The 17530-nt window shown below is 40.2% G+C and overlaps 1 long non-coding RNA gene across 3 annotated transcripts in view; it reads right to left on the reverse strand.

The window, feature by feature from the left end:
• LOC139466770 (uncharacterized) overlaps positions 1–17519 on the reverse strand; it is a 54706-nt gene extending 37187 nt beyond the window's left edge. For 2 of the 3 annotated variants that reach the window (XR_011653627.1, XR_011653625.1), the window contains exon 1: positions 16446–16668. This is a non-coding gene — a long non-coding RNA (uncharacterized lncRNA). Of the gene's footprint in view, positions 1–16445; positions 16669–16845 lie in introns of those variants that run through there. The other variant, XR_011653626.1, reaches the window with a different exon arrangement.
• Positions 17520–17530: the final 11 nt, after the last annotated feature.

The following is a 17530-nucleotide window of genomic DNA, read 5'->3' on the forward strand; positions in this document are numbered from 1 at the left end:
TTAGGTCATGTCCCATTGCTCGTGCAAGTGTTAGGTCATGTCCCATTGCTCGTGAAAGTGTTAGGTCTTGTCCCAGTGTTCATGCAAGTGCTAGGTCATGTCTCAGTGCTCGTGCAAGTCTTAGTTCATGTCTCATTGCTCGTGCAAGTGTTAGATCATGTCCCATTGCTCGTGCAAGTGTAAGATCATGTCCCATTGCTCGTGAAAGTGTTAGGTCATGTCCCATTGCTCGTGAAAGTGTTAGGTCTTGTCCCAGTGTTCATGCAAGTGTTAGGTCATGTCTCAGTGCTCGTGCAAGTCTTAGTTCATGTCCCATTGCTCGTGCAAGTGTTAGGTCTTGTCCCATTGCTCGTGCAAGTGTTAGATCATGTCTCAGTGCTTGTGCAAGTGTTAGATCATGTCCCATTGCTCGTGAAAGTGTTAGGTCATGTCCCATTGCTCGTGCAAGTGTTAGTTCATGTCCCATTGCTCGTGAAAGTGTTAGGTCTTGTCCCATTGCTCGTGCAAGTGTTAGATCATGTCTCAGTGCTCGTGCAAGTGTTAGGTCATGTCTCAGTGCTCGTGCAAGTTTTAGGTCATGTCTCAGTGCTCGTGCAAGTGTTAGGTCATGCCTCAGTGCTCGTTCAAGGGTACGTTAACGTTCCAGTGCTTGTGTAAGTGTAAGTTATAAGTGTATGGTCAGTGGGTGGAAAAAAACGGACAAAAATTCATTAAGGTTGATTAATTTGTGAGCGTCGAGAAAGTGTCCGGAAAAGCGTCGAGTTTTTCAAGCATAAAGTGGACGGGAAAACGATGTTTTTTGCTCCGCCTTGTACAACTGTTAACAGCCAATCAGATGGCGCTGGTCCCCTGACGCACGTGATGTCCAAGGCTTCCTTTAGGGAGAATTAGGTTTCGTATATCGGGCATGCCTTGCTCTAGTATCTGTCGCGCGGAAATCTGTTGATGGAATTCAGACACGCGCCAAGACGTCAAACCAAACCATGTTACCAAGTTTATTGAGATACCACATCCCTCCGATATGCACAGTCATCTCTATCGGACAATGGGTTGTGTTTTATTTTGTTATAACTGTAAATATGTTTTTAATGTGAAGTATACACGATATACGGCTTTTCCTTTGGAAGAGAGGTCGGTCACACGACCGCGAAACTGAAGTTCATAAGTGTGTATATGAAGAACACATATTGACGAGACTGTATTCCTGAAATGACGTAAACACTGACGGACTACTTGGATATTCCTTGGAGAAGTCCCTGGGAGTCCCCTCACACGAATGACACACAGAAGCGTCGTTTCTCATTTATACCCTTTAATTTTGAACTTAGCGTTTTTGGTCCGTTCAAGGATATCCTCGGTACAACCCATCCGAGAGAATAAATCGAAGATAAGCACATCCAAACTATCGCTGTGACAGTCTACATCAATCTATGTATGTGTCAACAACATTCTATGAATGTACCTAAGTATCAAATTGACACATCGTTACAATCACCTTTCAATGATCTGCCAATTGATCGGTCATGAATAACACTTGAAATGGCCACAGGATCATTAACTACTTCGGAAATCTCTCCCGCCACGTTTATCGATATTATTGGAATACATTTCTTGTAAACAAACTAAAACAGATGTTCCGGAAATGCAAGTTGAACATTCATATGCTCATGTAGCCTCTCTTTGGGGGGAAATATTTTATTCCGCGATGCAATTGCTCATAAAACCATCAAATTCGTGTCGATACATGGTGATACATTTACCAGAACAACCTGTGTTTATATATTGACTTAAAGGGGCATCTGCGGTGGGAACTACCGCACTCTAGTGAGCGGAGCTTATATGAGTGATCTGACAGGTCAATATAACGTCATGATAACACACGCATTTCATTGGTTAATGCGTAAACGGGTGACGTCATGTAAACACCCACCCACGTGGACAGTTTGACGACAAGGACGTAAGTTTTAATGGTAATACATATCTATCAAACGATTCCAAGACTTTTTAACAAACGCGTTGGTCTTTGGTTTCAAAACCTACCTACCATGTCGTCTTCACATCTTCATAAAATGATACCGCGGAATGTCAACGATTTATCCAACGCAGTCCAACACAGAACTTATAGCTGTTCTCGTTCTGAGTTATATTCTAGATCTCTGGACGAGAACGAAATACGTTTGTCGTGATGAATATGAGCAGTGTAATTGAACAAAAGAACATAACATGTGTTACGGCGCCAATCGTTATCCTGTGGTGTACGGTATATCTGCACTTTATAAATAGCATTTCTCGTAATATATACGGCAATCGGTGATTTCAACAGTGTTTTTATTCGTTGTGTTCGTCTTGCCTCATCTGGAATCTGGATGACAAATATCGTGTAAAAAACCCTGGTAATGGTCAAAAATATTTTCAAAGTAGTTTTTTTTATTGCCCAGTAGCAATGTATTTTGGACAAAGTCACACTTATCCAATGTAGCGCCTCATGCCGAAGTAACTCGATCCGTGAAACTTGGCGGGTCTCAGTGACCCAGATCCCTGTTGATTGGCATGCCAAGTGTCATTTGCATAAGGCCATCCATATTTTTTGTATGTGTTTCTCCCCTCAAGCCTAAACTAACCAGAGAGTGGGAGGACGAAATAAAATATATTACTTCTCAAAAAATGTCTTTCAATAATTATGTAAGTTATTTTAAGACATTTTAAAAAAGGTTTAACACTTCTTACTAGAATCTAGTCTATGAAGTACTAGAATCTAGTCTATGAATTAATCTATGATGTAGATCGATTCGCTTTGCTTCGGAAACGAATTTTTAATAAACAACAGAACAAAGATAAAGTTGACCTGATTCTTTTATGACGGTGCAATGGTAGATCTAGTAGTATTTCTTTTATTAGATCGGTGCGCAATTTTCAACAGCAGCAGCAAAATTGAGACACGAAGATATCCTATTATTTCACGTTGAAATGGAGATAAAAATATTAAAATACGTACAGCCTCACAGACTTCGAAACGATGTTCAGATAAATATTTGTTCACATTAATTCTGTCATGTGCGTGAAAATGGGTTTCAACATTATTTTTTATCAAGCTTACATTCAGGTCGCTGGCTTCTTCGGCAGTAACACATGTTTTGTCTCGAAGCTCAAAGCAACAATGTTTCTCTCAGATACATTTTTCTCTCCATCCATGACGAACATCTGTCATAATGTCAATGCCTCAACAATCTTCCTCGGCAGTTGAATTCAACAATGGCGTCATCGAAAAGATTCCTTCCAAATACCTACCACGTGATCAGGGTTACGACCTTGGGATAAATAAATAAATTAATTTGCATTTTTAGAAAAGATCTTTTTTCGTGAATATTATTATTACAAAATATCCTGTACATGGTACTTTGGGATTGCACTGGATTTGCATTTCTTTTATTACCTTCTAAAACTTTTTGTTTTCCCTTTCTGCCCACGCGATCTCCTAGCAACCACGCCCCATAAGCACATCGAGTTGCTGCTTACAACTGTCAAGAACTTTGCAATTTCGCTTGTCTTCAATATGAGCAACAAAACATTTTCACTTGAAGCCTAATTTGACAAAGAGTTGTTCGAGATAATCAGGGAGCCTTTGGTCATTTCGATTGTGACATTGGTGACTTTATCTTGGAGAAAGTTCCAATTCAAGATGACATCATTCCGATTCACAACTCGAATCGACAAGATTGCGCCTCTCTTCCCGCCCTTGCAAGTGCAACAGAAACTGATAAATTCAGTGCCGATTCTTGGGAGTAGTGAATCAGTGTCACAGCTAGATTTCATTGTGGAACCAGATGAAGCCGAATATGTATGTTCACACTTCTTTTGTCAGCCATGCGTGACACGGCACAGGCAATCGCAGTTTGGGAATGGTGCGGCCACCATGTTGCAGAAATTCGTCGATTGGAACACATTGCTTCTGGACTGAGCTTAATAAACGAAGTGTTTGGAGAGATCGTAGATACTTGGACTTGAAGAAACGGAACTAAACGTTGCAGCAGATGAAGAATTGGTGTGGACAAAACGGGAAAGGGATCCCAGATCTAATCATCAAAATCAGTTTTGTGTGAAAGAAAAGGAAATTCATAATTAAAGTTGTCATGGAATATTTGTATTGGAGTTTTCTTTTATCGTAAGTACAATATTATCTAGATTCGCCTTCTGTAGGTCAAAACATCTAGTATATTTCGTTACTTATTTACCAGTTACTTATGTGCATTGTTATGTTGATACAGGTGACATATTCGTCTAATGTAGTCAAGCAGAGAAATATAGGCGCAACTTCTGGTGCTTCAAATTTGGCCCCTTCCATAGCACTAGTTGAAAAATCTGTCTAATAATTTAAGTTTTATGAATATAAACTGATTATTGTGTGGCACAATACAAACTGTTGAATGCAAATGACCAAAACTAAACAAATATCTGTAATTTTCGGATTGGACTGATAGAATCGCGTCGTCAATTTCGTATTTAAGTATCGTTACTGTTCAACAACCGAAACTGATGTTCTGCTGCTGTTCTGTCGTAAAAATATACAACACAATACACTTTGACCACAAATGCATTGAATGTGTCACATGTATACATGACCATGTGCTTTGCTATTTATAGCGCAACCGTAAATAAGCTCCACCCACTGTGATAATTGTGACAGTAGCAGTAACTCACAATACCGTGGGAGAGTTAAACACTACTTTGAACAGTATTTCAGTTATATCACGTTGTATCAGATTGATGGATAAAAACCCGAAGTGGTTCAGGCCCTAATAACGGTTGCTCACGAAAAGGTGAGCATATCCTCCCACACCGCTGGCACCCGTCACAAACAGCTGCAAGCACAAGTCAACCGTTCAACTGAACAAAACACGGAAACACAATGATTCCAGTCCTCACCATTACCGAGGATGTAAAGCACTTTGTCTGTAAAACATGGAGGTATATCAATAATATGTTTCTACAGGTAATACTTGCCATTCATTTGGCAAAATGTATAGACTCAGCGCATTATTGATAATCAGAACGTTTAGGCTCTGACATCGGTATGCAGTTGACCTCATCACCCATCCCATTATTGATAATCCTTCTTGAAGAGCTCTGAAATCAGAAGGTGCAATAGCGCATTTTTACACTTTATCTCTGAATAGGCATGTTAGACTTCTTTCATAACTCAGTGTTAGTTGCGCGGATTACTATGGAATCCTAGAAGGGACATTTCACATTGTCACCTTTCAAAAACAAGCAAAACGTGTCAGAATTAACGAAAGCGCGACAATGCGACTTTTTGGCCATTTGTCGCATTATTGTCGCTCTTTGAATATTTTATTTTTTTTAATTTCTTTTTTTACAAGCGAATTATTACTCATTGCTTAATATGAATTAAATAAACTAAAATAAGAAAGCATAGTACAAACAAATCATTTTAATCTGTGTGTGTGTGAATAGGTAACCATAGATCGAGGCAACTCACTGACGTAACCGTTTGTTAAAAGTCAAGTATTTACTTTCTAGAAAATGTAGCGATACCATCACAATCAGGTAATATGATATCTCCTGCCATATCACCCACACTGCATAGCTGGACCATGTAGAGCACCAGTGACTGTCAGCCTTCATTAGACCACATGGTTTACATTAATGCTGGTGGTCAGCACAGAGTAAGATGCTCAACGAGTTGGGTTTGCCTTTTTTAAACAAAGTGAGGAGAAGAAAGAATGGTAGTTATAGGATATATTCACAATGTGAATGACACATATGAAAAGTTAAAATATCTATTGAGAGTACAGTCATAATATTCATATGTTCTATTCTGCATTAAGTGTTTTGAATATATGTTTTCATATAATTGACATAAATGAAATAATAATAGAACACATGGAACACGTGGAAAAAAACTCTATAACAAGACCACTCTCAGTCAGATTTGGTAGGGGATAACGAACATCAAATAATGTATTTGTTCTTTAAACAGTAATATATACTACAAAATGTAAAACGAAAAGAACATAAGTTGCTTTGTAGGTTTTCAGTAGGCCTTTGATTCAGTTGACAGATCACTACTCCTAACAAAGATATTATCAAATAAAATCTAAGGAAATGTATTATAATAATGTCTTCACTTTATCTTTTATGAAGTGAAAACTGACAAGGGCATTTCGCAATCCTTTAACTCCAACATCGTGGAAAGATATTTGTCTCCCATATTATGTAATATATTCCTCAATGATTTCCACTTTATATCAAATTTAAAAGTTATAATATAACACTTAATGGTTTAAACATTTGCCGTTTGTTGTTTCCCGGTGACTCAATACTGGCCGATTCCATAAAAAAAACTACAAGCGTTTCTTGATGGTCTGAATGTATTTTGGGCAAAAAATATACCTAAAGGTCAATGCTGACAAAACAAATGTTGGTGATAGAAAATCACTAGTTACGGACAGATATAATTACATAGGAATTACATTTTGAAGCAAATATTAAACTTGTCCTGAAAAAGGCCATGAGGCCTACCACAAGCTTCAGTCTGCATTCTTTACCAAGATATACCTACATCTCTTACTTGCAAAATATTCAAAACATTATTCGAGCCAGTAATACTATATAAAAGTGAAATCTGGGGTATAGAATAAACCCTCCTGAACAACACTGATTCATTCATTCTCGAGAAACTGCAGCTCAGATTCTGTAAATTCATGGCTGAAAGATTTGTAAAGCAAGTTTACCGCCAACTGGGTGTCAACAGATATTTTGCGAATCTTTTCATGTTTTTAATAAAGTGCTCAAGTGATTTGAGGCCCATCGCGAGACACGTACAATAACAGCAGTCGTGGTGAATAGGTAACACTGCTCATAAACTGTCATGCATGGTTAGCTCCCTGTAGCGTCGGCAAGTCCCTGACAGGTCTGAAGGTTCCTTTTCAATGTTTGGTAGGGCATCCCGCATCTCCAATACAATAAACTTCTCCTGCCTTTAGATTACCGATTGTATAAATGAAAACACCATCGAGCGTGGGAAGAAATCTCGAATATGAATATAATTTCAGTAAATTATAAATACTCTTCAAAAAAGAAAAGCAAAGCCAGATGTTTGTGAGGCAGGGAAATACATTTAAACGAGACACCGTACACGGTATTGAACCAAAATGTTGTGGACGGAACATGTGGTTATTGTAGTCATCTCAGTTATCGGCACACAAGAAAAGTCCAAGGTAAAGGTCAGCTACCATCAATAATGCGTGTGTCCCCCGTTGGAATAGATAGCGGCCTGACATCTCCTGTCCATGTGAGAGAAGAGTATGCGAATCACAGCATGGGGAATGGTAGCCCACTTGGCCTGCAACCCAAAAGCCAACCGTTGCAACGTCTGGGGTTGTGGTAGACGTTGGCGTAGCCGTATTTCTAATTCAGCCCACAGGATAGGTGCTCTGTTTGGTTAAAATCCAGTGATCTGGAGGATCAAGGGAGAACATCAAGGTTGTTGTTGTGTAGACAGGCTCTTGTGATCCGTTCTGTATGCGGTTGAGCGTTGTCTTGCTGGAATACACGTTGCCGTTGGTTGCAATTTGGAGGACGTGTGGTAGGAGAATGTCGTTGATGTACCGCCGTAAGACTGCCATGGATATGGACCAAACCTGCCCTGCCATGATGAGAGATACCCGCCCACATCATAAGGCTACCCCAATCAAACCTGTCTAGTTTTGTAAGCAGTTTCTGGCGTAACGCTCTCCCCGACGTCTGTAGACCCGTGCTGTTACATACCCTCGACGGAGGAGAAATCTTGATTCGTCGCGTTGTTGATGATGTTGTCGACTCAATATGACGCGTCCAACAGGATCTCTTGCTTGTAGGGGGGCACGCGTGGCCCAGTCGTCTAAGGCGCCGCAATTCGCTGTGCAGAGTTGCGTCCTTTGGACAAAGCCAGAAACCTATGATTGTGGATTCGAATCCCGGTTCGCCCTGATTATGTTTCTAGGTTTGTCAGCACCATACCCGTGCTCGTGGGTTTCGGTCGTCCTTTCACGAAGTTGGCGCAGTCGGATGTAGCGATCTTTGGCGGGGATGGTTACGCTTGGTCGTCCCGACCTTGGCCTATCACGTGTTGACCCATGCTGTTGAAACCGATCCTATGGCCTTGTGATGGTGCTGAGCGCTACAGCTGATCGGATTTCCTCTGTCTGCAAGCGGCCAATAACGTTGGTTCATAGCACTTCTGTTAATCTTGGCATGTTGTTGAACTGTCGCTGTTCAATTGACGCAGATGCCAGGCAATCAAAAACCCTGCACTTTAATACCATTCAAAGTGCCGATGCACGTACATTACGTGCAGCTCCAAGGCCCTTTGTTTATGCACTGGGTGCGTTTTTTCCACAATCGTACGTGTTTCTCGACTAATGGTTTGCATGCCTCTGTTGTGATCATTTTGATCAGGAAAAATTGTCACTTATACTATAACACTTTAAACCTCTTCATTTCTAATTTTGCTTTTATAGCCAAAAATATCCGTATTGCGTTTCCTTTTTTGAGTATATCTGAATTAAAATATAGATGTTAGTAGCAATGGCATGTTCCAAGTGTCGCGCGTGCAAACGTAAGCAAAGGAAAGTCGCCTTTGTGCCCCCCAAAAAACAATACAACACGCGGCTGTTAAGACGTTAGCGCTTAGGGCACAAGATAGCGCCCTAAGGGTTTATGGCTCCCGGTCGGTTCTATGCATTATCGATCAGGGACTAGAATTTCGAAACGATCGTAGCTAAGATAAATCTTAACAACTTATGTTCAAAGATAAGATATCTTAAGGTTAAGATAAGATAGATTTTCGAAACTATCGTAAACCAGATCGTTCAGAGCTACGATATCTATCTTTAATTTTTCATTGTTGGAATGTGTTCAGTGTGATTTTGTTTTATTGTTTGTTGTTAAACGCCGCATGCAGCATTATTCCAGCTATATGACCGTGGTTTGTAAATAATCAAGTCTGGACAAGACAATCCAGTTATTGACAATAAGAGCATCGACCTACGCAATTTGGATACGATGACATGCCTCAACCAAGTCAGTGAGCCTGACCACCCGTTCCTGTTGGTCGCCTCTTACGACAAGCATGGACGACTCCATAAGCAACCATGGGTTGTTAAAGACCTACTTTAAACCAGATCTTCACTGGTCAACTAGGATTCAACTAATATATTAAGATGGCATAAAACTGAATTATACTTGCTGTTTGCTAAATTGTTACAAAATGTTTGGCCACAGCTAGGCTACTCATTCACAACATGTTATGCTAGGCACAGTATACAACTGAACTGTGCGAGGGCAGGCGACCCTTCCCCTCGCTCATCAGCAACCACATGGTTCCTTATGGGTGACCTGCTTGGCAATATGGGACGGAAAACTGCAGGGGATGAGGGCAGTTAGTTGATGGTACAGACAGATAAGAGCAATCATTTTCCAAATGTAAAACATTATTCCACAAAGGAAGAGGAGAAAGTTCTGCGTGCGTGCGTGCGTGCGTGCTTGCGTGCGTGCTTGCTTTCGTGCGTGCGTGCGTGCGTGCGTGGATAAGAAGAATGGTATTTCATAACAAATGGTATGTAGTTCGGGTAGATATGTAGAACGCCCGGCCATTATGACCTATGAGACACTAAAGTCATTAAAAAGACATCAGTATATGCACACCCAGGCTGTGAACCCCAAATCTGCATGTATCCATACTCATATACTACATCCTCAACCACTTAACTTACTTACGCAATCATCACACTACATGTACGCCAACCCTCGTATCCCCACGCACGCACGCATCGTATTCACCTTTTCCCAACATATCACTGCAACCATCTCACTATGTCTACGTCGGCCCTCGTGGATCCATGCGCCCCCCGAACATCCATCGAATTATACCTATATCCGCCCTCATGCATCTGATCTCATACTCGCGTAGCATTGCATACGTCCAGTTACACGTTAAAATATCGGAAATATTTTACAATATGTACATCTTAAATATCAGTAAACAGAGATTCTTATAACAAAATAGATTTCCTCTGTCTAAACATCATAGAGTGAGAGGCAGACCGGAATTTTACAATGGAATTAAGAAGTTCAAGAAAATTACGATAAACTTCAGTTACAGATCTCCATAATGTGAGTCAGTGAGTGAGTGCGTGAGTCAGTGAGTCAGTTTGGTTTAACGCTGCTTTAAACAGTGTTATGGATTTATGATCAAGAAAAGTCATCTTCAGCGGGACGGTATTTGGAGATAGATTAGCAACTATGATCCTCTTCAGGTAGCCAGTGCCGCGAATGGTTATACAAGATACCCAGGTAAATTGCGGCCTTTTCGTCACCAAGAACATTCACAGAGCAGATTAAATGAGGATCCATAACGTTCGACCTGGTAGAAGTGTGTCATCAAACCACACAACATTCGCCTTTGACTGACTGTGACGTTAAAACACACTCATTCATTTTCTTGGAGTTGTGATCTAGAAAACGGGTTGCCATTAAATAGAAATAAAGTTATAACAGGATTACTAGGGAAAAAACAGGGTATAACTCCCTAACCAATAAGCTTCCCTCAGTAACACCAGAGTACATGTACTGCCTCTTAATTATGTATTACAGACGGGTCGGGTAACACTACATGTATATTGTGAAAACACAGTTATTCAAGAAGAGCATAACTGCTGAAAATTACTAATAAACGTGTATATAGAGATTATCACGCGAGTGTGCTTGGGGATGGTAAATATCCTGCATTAGGAATAAACATTGTATTAAGCGAGCCTTGACGATATTTTCCATCCCTAAACACACAAGCGTGATAACCTCTTTATCATATAATGTCAATCTTTAATTCTGTGCTTCAAAATCGCTTTCCCTCTCTCACAAATATTAACGAAACATTGTGAGTTTTCCTGGAATGCGCGCATTAATATTTATTACGTCACACGGTAAGTGATGTGTCAGTCGGACAGTGACAGTAGCCAATATAGTTCAAACTGAAACTATGTTGCAAATATGAAACAGATCAGGCTAGGCGGTCACACTGATCTCCTTTTTTTTTTATTCAGGTTGGTAAGTTAGTGGAAGGAAATGAACTATTTTGGTGGTCTTGAACGATATCAGATCATCGATATATCTGAGGTTAAGATCAACTTCTTGGTCAAATTACTTTGTTTTGACTTTGCAATTTCGGGTGGAAATACCTGTTGATATGAATATAGAAACAGATCCGAAAGAAAGGGGTTACAATTGGTGCTCAAGGGGATGCCTTCTTCTTGCCTAAAGATATAAAATATAATTTTATATCATATATTAACAACACCTGCTATAAGATATAAAACAAATCTCACTTTAATACATGTTTTTTATACTGATGTGATCTTATGGAGAAGACAGCGTCGAAGCGGCTGAAAGATTTGGACCCGCTTTAGGAATAAAAGCGGCAAAACCCTTTCCATAGTCATGGAGTCATGAGTCTATTGTACGATTCCGACTATACATTGAGCATGTGTTTATGAATCACTATCAGATATTGATGATACCGTGTGTTCGTGAAAAGGTGCGAGTATCCGGCCCCAAACGTTTCGACAACATTTAACGCGTTTGTAGGGTAAACACCTTCGACAGTAGATCCTCTGAATCTGGCAGCTGCAGTGATTAACAAACACACACACACATTGCTTGCTTCATTAAAGGTTTCTAATCGATTTTAGATATCTCGATTGGGTGCCGCCATCTTGATCTAAAGTTTCTCTTTAAGTTTGCCGTGAATACCTTTTGATTATCAAATGTGGACCTTTTGCCTCCAATGCCACCATTACTATTATATATATGTGTGTCTTTCTGATAGATAATAGTCAGAGATGTGTAACCAATGCGACGCCGTATTTTCAGCACTCTTTTCAATTCACATTCCAGACAGGAAATTCATGATCTTTATACAGCTTGCTGTAACCTATGCACGAAGTACGTGATTCGGTAGAGAAGGGTCCGTCATTGCTCTGTGATGAGTGGGTACAGGTTCTGGAAATCGTTTCGACTGCTGACACACCGCAGGTGACGGTACAGGCAGGGATCGACCACTGTCAATCCTGAGACACACCACCAGCCACTGAAACAGGCAGCATATGTATCACACATAACATATGCCCATCGGTATTATCTATGAGATGAATGTCAAGTGGATCCATATCAACACGACATTAATGATGTTAGCAGGTGCGAGATTTACCTGGACAGTCAACAAGTCCACAGTTAACTTCATTAGTTTGGGCGAGTGGGAGGCCTATTGTTGAGCTGTCTCTGCCCCCATTGCTGGGTGGTGGGTTATTACACAGTCTGGTTCTGGTTATAAACTTGGTAGCAGTAGATCCAAAGGTCTCAAAACAGCTTGGGTTAGAAAACTGGCTCCATTGTAACACACCTCCATTGACAGTAACTAAAAACACAATGTTATCGTTCATTCAACTGTTCAACTTGATGCGATGCAAAGGCTGTTGCGTCGGTACACTGCACAGACTAGTCCCGCTACGCACCGAATATCAGCACACAAACGAAATGAACTGATGATTATATTTACCCCTTCTAGCAGTTATTGGCAATCCCTTCTAGACAATTATTCATTCTACTGATTATTATATTTGCCATTACTCTGTTGAGAATCACAAACGTACTTGGCAAACCGATAAGACCACAGTTTTACTTCAGTGGTCTCCATACATTGTCTGCCAACATTGCTTTGGGAAGGACGATCACATTGTGTTGCTCTGGTTATCGTCTTTATTGCAGTGCCCACCACAGGTGACAAGGCAGGTAACCGACGCTGTGTTCCACGTTGGCCATGAATCAACTCCACCATTCACGATAGCTACAACACACCAAACCTGTTTTGTAAATGTGCCATTTGAAAACTGGTAGTGTTCTACTTTGATGATAAAGTTAACAGAGATTCTAATCGGTGCGTTCTACTGAGATGCTAGAGCCAACAGAGACTGTAATCGGGGTGTTCTACGAAGATGGTAGTGTCAACAGAGACTGTAATCGGTGTGTTCTACTAAGATGCTAGAGCCAACAGAAACTATAATCAGTGTGTTCTACTAAGATGGTAGAGTCAACAGAGACTGTAATCGGTGTGTTCTACGAAGATGGTAGAGTTAACAGAGACTGTAATCGGTTTGCTCTACTAAGATGGTAGAGTCAACAGAGACTATAATCGGAGTGTTCTAATAAGATGGTAAAGTCAACAGAGACTATAATCGGAGTGTTCTACATAGATTTTAGAGTCAACAGAGACTGTAATCGAAGTGTTCTACGTAGATGGTAGAGTCAACAGGTACTGAATCGGTTTGTTTTACTCAGATGATAGAGTTAACAGAGACTATAATTGGTGTGTACTTCTGAGATGGTAGAGTCAACAGAGAGTGTAATTGGGGTCTCCTGCCAAGATAGTACAGTTAACAGAGACTAATTGGCGTGTTCTACTAAGATAGCAATCCAAATTATTAAAAAGAACTTTCAAAGCATCTGTCACATTATTACTACCAATGCAGGTGCTTAATTTCTTGTGTGCATTTTGATCAAAGCCCATTCATTTGGTAATATTTAGTAGTATGCACTGGCTGCTTCCTTACGTGGTCATGCGTTTGTCAATATACAAGACTCGGTTCGTGTTTCCAGCAGCGTCTCGTTACAAAATGTTCCTCCATTCACAGGTGTAGGGCTGGTACAAGTACGGCGCCTCTCTGTAATTTTCTGTGATGTTGTTCCACAAGTCTTAGGGCACGTCACGGATCCCGAGTTCCAAGTTGTCCACTGCGTCACGCCACCTTTTACTGCAAGCAAAGAGCATTGTGTAATCGTTACTGGTAAAGTTTCTAACATAAATAGAACTGAAAGCCAAGCTGCATCAATCACACAATTCTTGTTCAGTATCAACAAAGCAACAAAAGCAACCACCCCTTCAATGTTTTGTTCCATTATAAGATGGCAGAGATTCATTGTATGGCAATCATTGTTCGACTTAACATTTAAAGTTTCCATAGCTAGATGTGTCAATGGTATGACAAATATAAAAGCTTGGACAACAGAGAGTTTCCTTGTTATTTGCTGACGTTATGACGCATGTAAGTTGACCTCCCTGGACATAAAATCAAACCAATGAGGAGACACCTGCCAGCCAGCCTTGAACCAGCCAGCCAGGCACCGTGACCAGGGAACCTATCTACAGTGTACATGTACCTAGTGCTTGGGTCTTTGATCCTTGTCGATGGCGACTATCCAGCTGCCTTCCATTTGCCCTTTGTTATTTCTATTCTTTTGCCCATTGTCTATTGCCAATTAGTAATCAGTGATAATTTAGTCCTGGCTTCCAGTTGTCCAAAACTATCTGCGCTAATTACTGTAAAGTGTTAGCTTCCATTATCTATTGCTAATTATTCAACGCCAATTATTTGTTGTCAACCTCTTATTACTTTTGTTCTTTCATATACATGTATATGTTCTCTGCCTCATAGTATTCATTCACCTGATGTAGGAGTAAGCATATACTCCAAAACATTGTGTTCCTCATAATAAAGAAGTTGACATCCATAAAATTCTCTTCCTTATATGTTTCACATCTAAATGTCTTTCAAAGACTTCACTGTGAACTGTCCATTGCAGTTAGCACCACCATTCAGCGGCTCAGGGTTGTCACATGTCTCAGATCTGGTGACAGTTTTTGTGGCTCTGGTGCCACATGTTACCCTCCATGCTGTCAACTCGCTGAATCAACCATTGACCGGTGCAGACCTCGCTAGAAAGGACATGTAGTCGTCTTAGAAAAAAACAACATTTTGAGTGCTGGGAGATCCGCTAAATAGTAAAAAATCTGGCCCGTTATCCTTGAGATAACTTGAACCTGGCCTGATTCCTTAAATGGGTATGATGTGTGCAGTCTTTGCTTGATCACCTCGCCGTGACTTGTACTGTTATATTGCTAGAAGTGGCCTAAAATATACACACAAATAACACTTGGATACTGTGATGAATGTCAGAAAGAATAATTACGATAATGCCTTATCATAACTTTAATATGCACGAGTCGCTTCCAAATGGTTCCTATTCTTTTCTTTCATTGTTCATGTTATAGTGGTATGCACGTGTATGAATGTAATGCGTAGATGTTAATAGTCAATTACATAACGTTAAATAGCTGATACCTCTTAGTTGTAACAGTAAGCACAAACGAAACCTTTCGTGTATTGTAGGTGAATCGGTATGTTCCCTGGTCAGATCCATGGCGATAGTAAGGATGTGCGTACGACAGTTTTTGGTTTTGGAGTAGCTTAGTTTTCCTAAATTCCGTGTCCAGGTTCCTTGGTTACAATTTCCATTTAACAAATTCACCGTGAGGGTCGCAGTACCGCCAATGTCCTGGTTTGACGATTCATGTCTATGCGCGATACCAGCTGAAACAGGAAAACACAATTAATTGGTAACACTCGTCTTGTTGTAATGGACAAATATAATGACGGAAGTGGCGTTAAAATCTTCATTTGAAAAATGGAACGTATGTTCAGAATATTTAATAACTTTATTTGTTGGTGAAAGTGTTGTGTGCAAAAACCTTGATATTTAATTGAAACTTTAAGCTGCGCATTTATCACATTTGTGTCTGTTTTGTTTGTTGCTGAATACAAATAGGCGACAAAAACCTTTCCATATCCACGATAAATCTCTGCAAAAAGCAGAGTCGATTTTACGATTCTGACTTTATAATGTGCATGTGTTTATTAAACACTATCAGACAGTGATGATATTGTCTGTTCACGAAAAGGTGAGTATAGCTTGCCCCATCGGTAGCACCCATCACTAACACATGCAAAGGCCAGTAAACTTTTCATCTGAAAAACTGACATATGAGTGTGATTTGTATGCATGAGGTATACATTGTACATGCACTGACTGCCACTGAATCTGTTCATGTAATTCTAGTGCAGCTTGAAAAGTAATAAGCCAACAATAACACATGGGTCTATTTTGTCTAACTGAGGAGTGTTTACAAGACATATTTGATCTGCTTGCATCTGCTGTCTTGACCTTTACCTTTACTGCCTGGACATGTTTTATTAGTCAGGCATTCGAAACGTTTTATGGTAGACATATGGAGGACATTTCCCAGCTTGACGCATCAGGGACAATAATGTTGGATGCATTCCCTATTTTAACTTGTACCATATGTTAGCTTTAGTTTAGTCTTCTTTATGTTGACTTGCCTTCACATGTGTTTGTGGCGGGTGCCACGGCATGATTTGATTGTTGTTCATGAAGGCATACAGAAGGCTTTTGATACAGGCCGAATCGTGCAATAGACTAAGCTTTTATGACACATTTCGTATGCCTATGGAAATGATTTTGTCGCTTCTATTTACCCATAAATCCATATGTTACTTGAATTTGAAGATACTTGGGGCGATGAGGTAGCCTAGCTCAACACGCAGAAGGCCCGGTCTTGATTTCCCATGTGTGGGAAGCCCCGTTGTGGTTCCCCTGTCGTATATTGCTGGAATATTGATGGAAATAGCATAACAACATTCTCTCTCATTCACTCCAAGATGAATGACTACAAGAGGGCTACTACATACGAATAGCTAGTGTTGCTTAAACTAAACTGTGTTTGAATGTTTTATTAGTTTCTTTCCCTCTGAAGGACATTCACATTACATTTAGTGTACTGAGCCCAAGGGAAAAATTACATTTCAGGGAGGACTATATCTGGGACCGGAATTAATCATGCCACTCTCATGATCAAAAGATGAATACAATACTTACGTTCTAGAAACACGAGCATCTGAGATAACATTCACCGTATTCAGATGGCTACCCTCCATCATTTCTGTTTGGGCTGACATCTCTACAGTTGCATCTTCATCTTTTCGCAAGGCGTGTCTGTTGTGCCTTCTACTAGAGATGTAGCTACAGCTTACGATTGTGTCATACATTCATGCACAGCATAATTGAAACAATAGCAAAGTACAGATTGTGTAGTATACGTTGGTAACTTGAAAAAAAGGTGCAACATACAGTTAACATCACGTTTCACATTGCAAACGTCCATCTCTCACTCGGTCATGCACACCGTCACCGTCAACAGTCGGGGCGTAGATCTTACTATGGTTTATAGGTAAGGAGGTACACATGAATAGTTTTACATAAACGTTTTACATCTAACAAATACAAACTCAAGCGTTTGTTTTTCAATTAAATTGTTTGTCATGCCATAAAGGTCAATGAATTGTGGGTAGTTCCTTTATAATATCAGGAAGTTAGTGTGACATCACCCTGAACACGTTTGACATAATCAAGGCCGGTTACAGACTACTGAGGCCATGATGATGTTGTAAAGTCACACACTGATAACAAAACATCTATGAAACGTTTCTCTGACACGTTTACATGTGACATATTTTATCATAATGGAGACGATATGGCATACGAATATTGAACATTTCAATAA

Source organism: Haliotis cracherodii, unplaced genomic scaffold, assembly GCF_022045235.1.
Source record: "Haliotis cracherodii isolate W230 unplaced genomic scaffold, xgHalCrac1.p SCAF_19, whole genome shotgun sequence".
Taxonomy (NCBI): Eukaryota; Metazoa; Mollusca; class Gastropoda; order Lepetellida; family Haliotidae; genus Haliotis; species Haliotis cracherodii.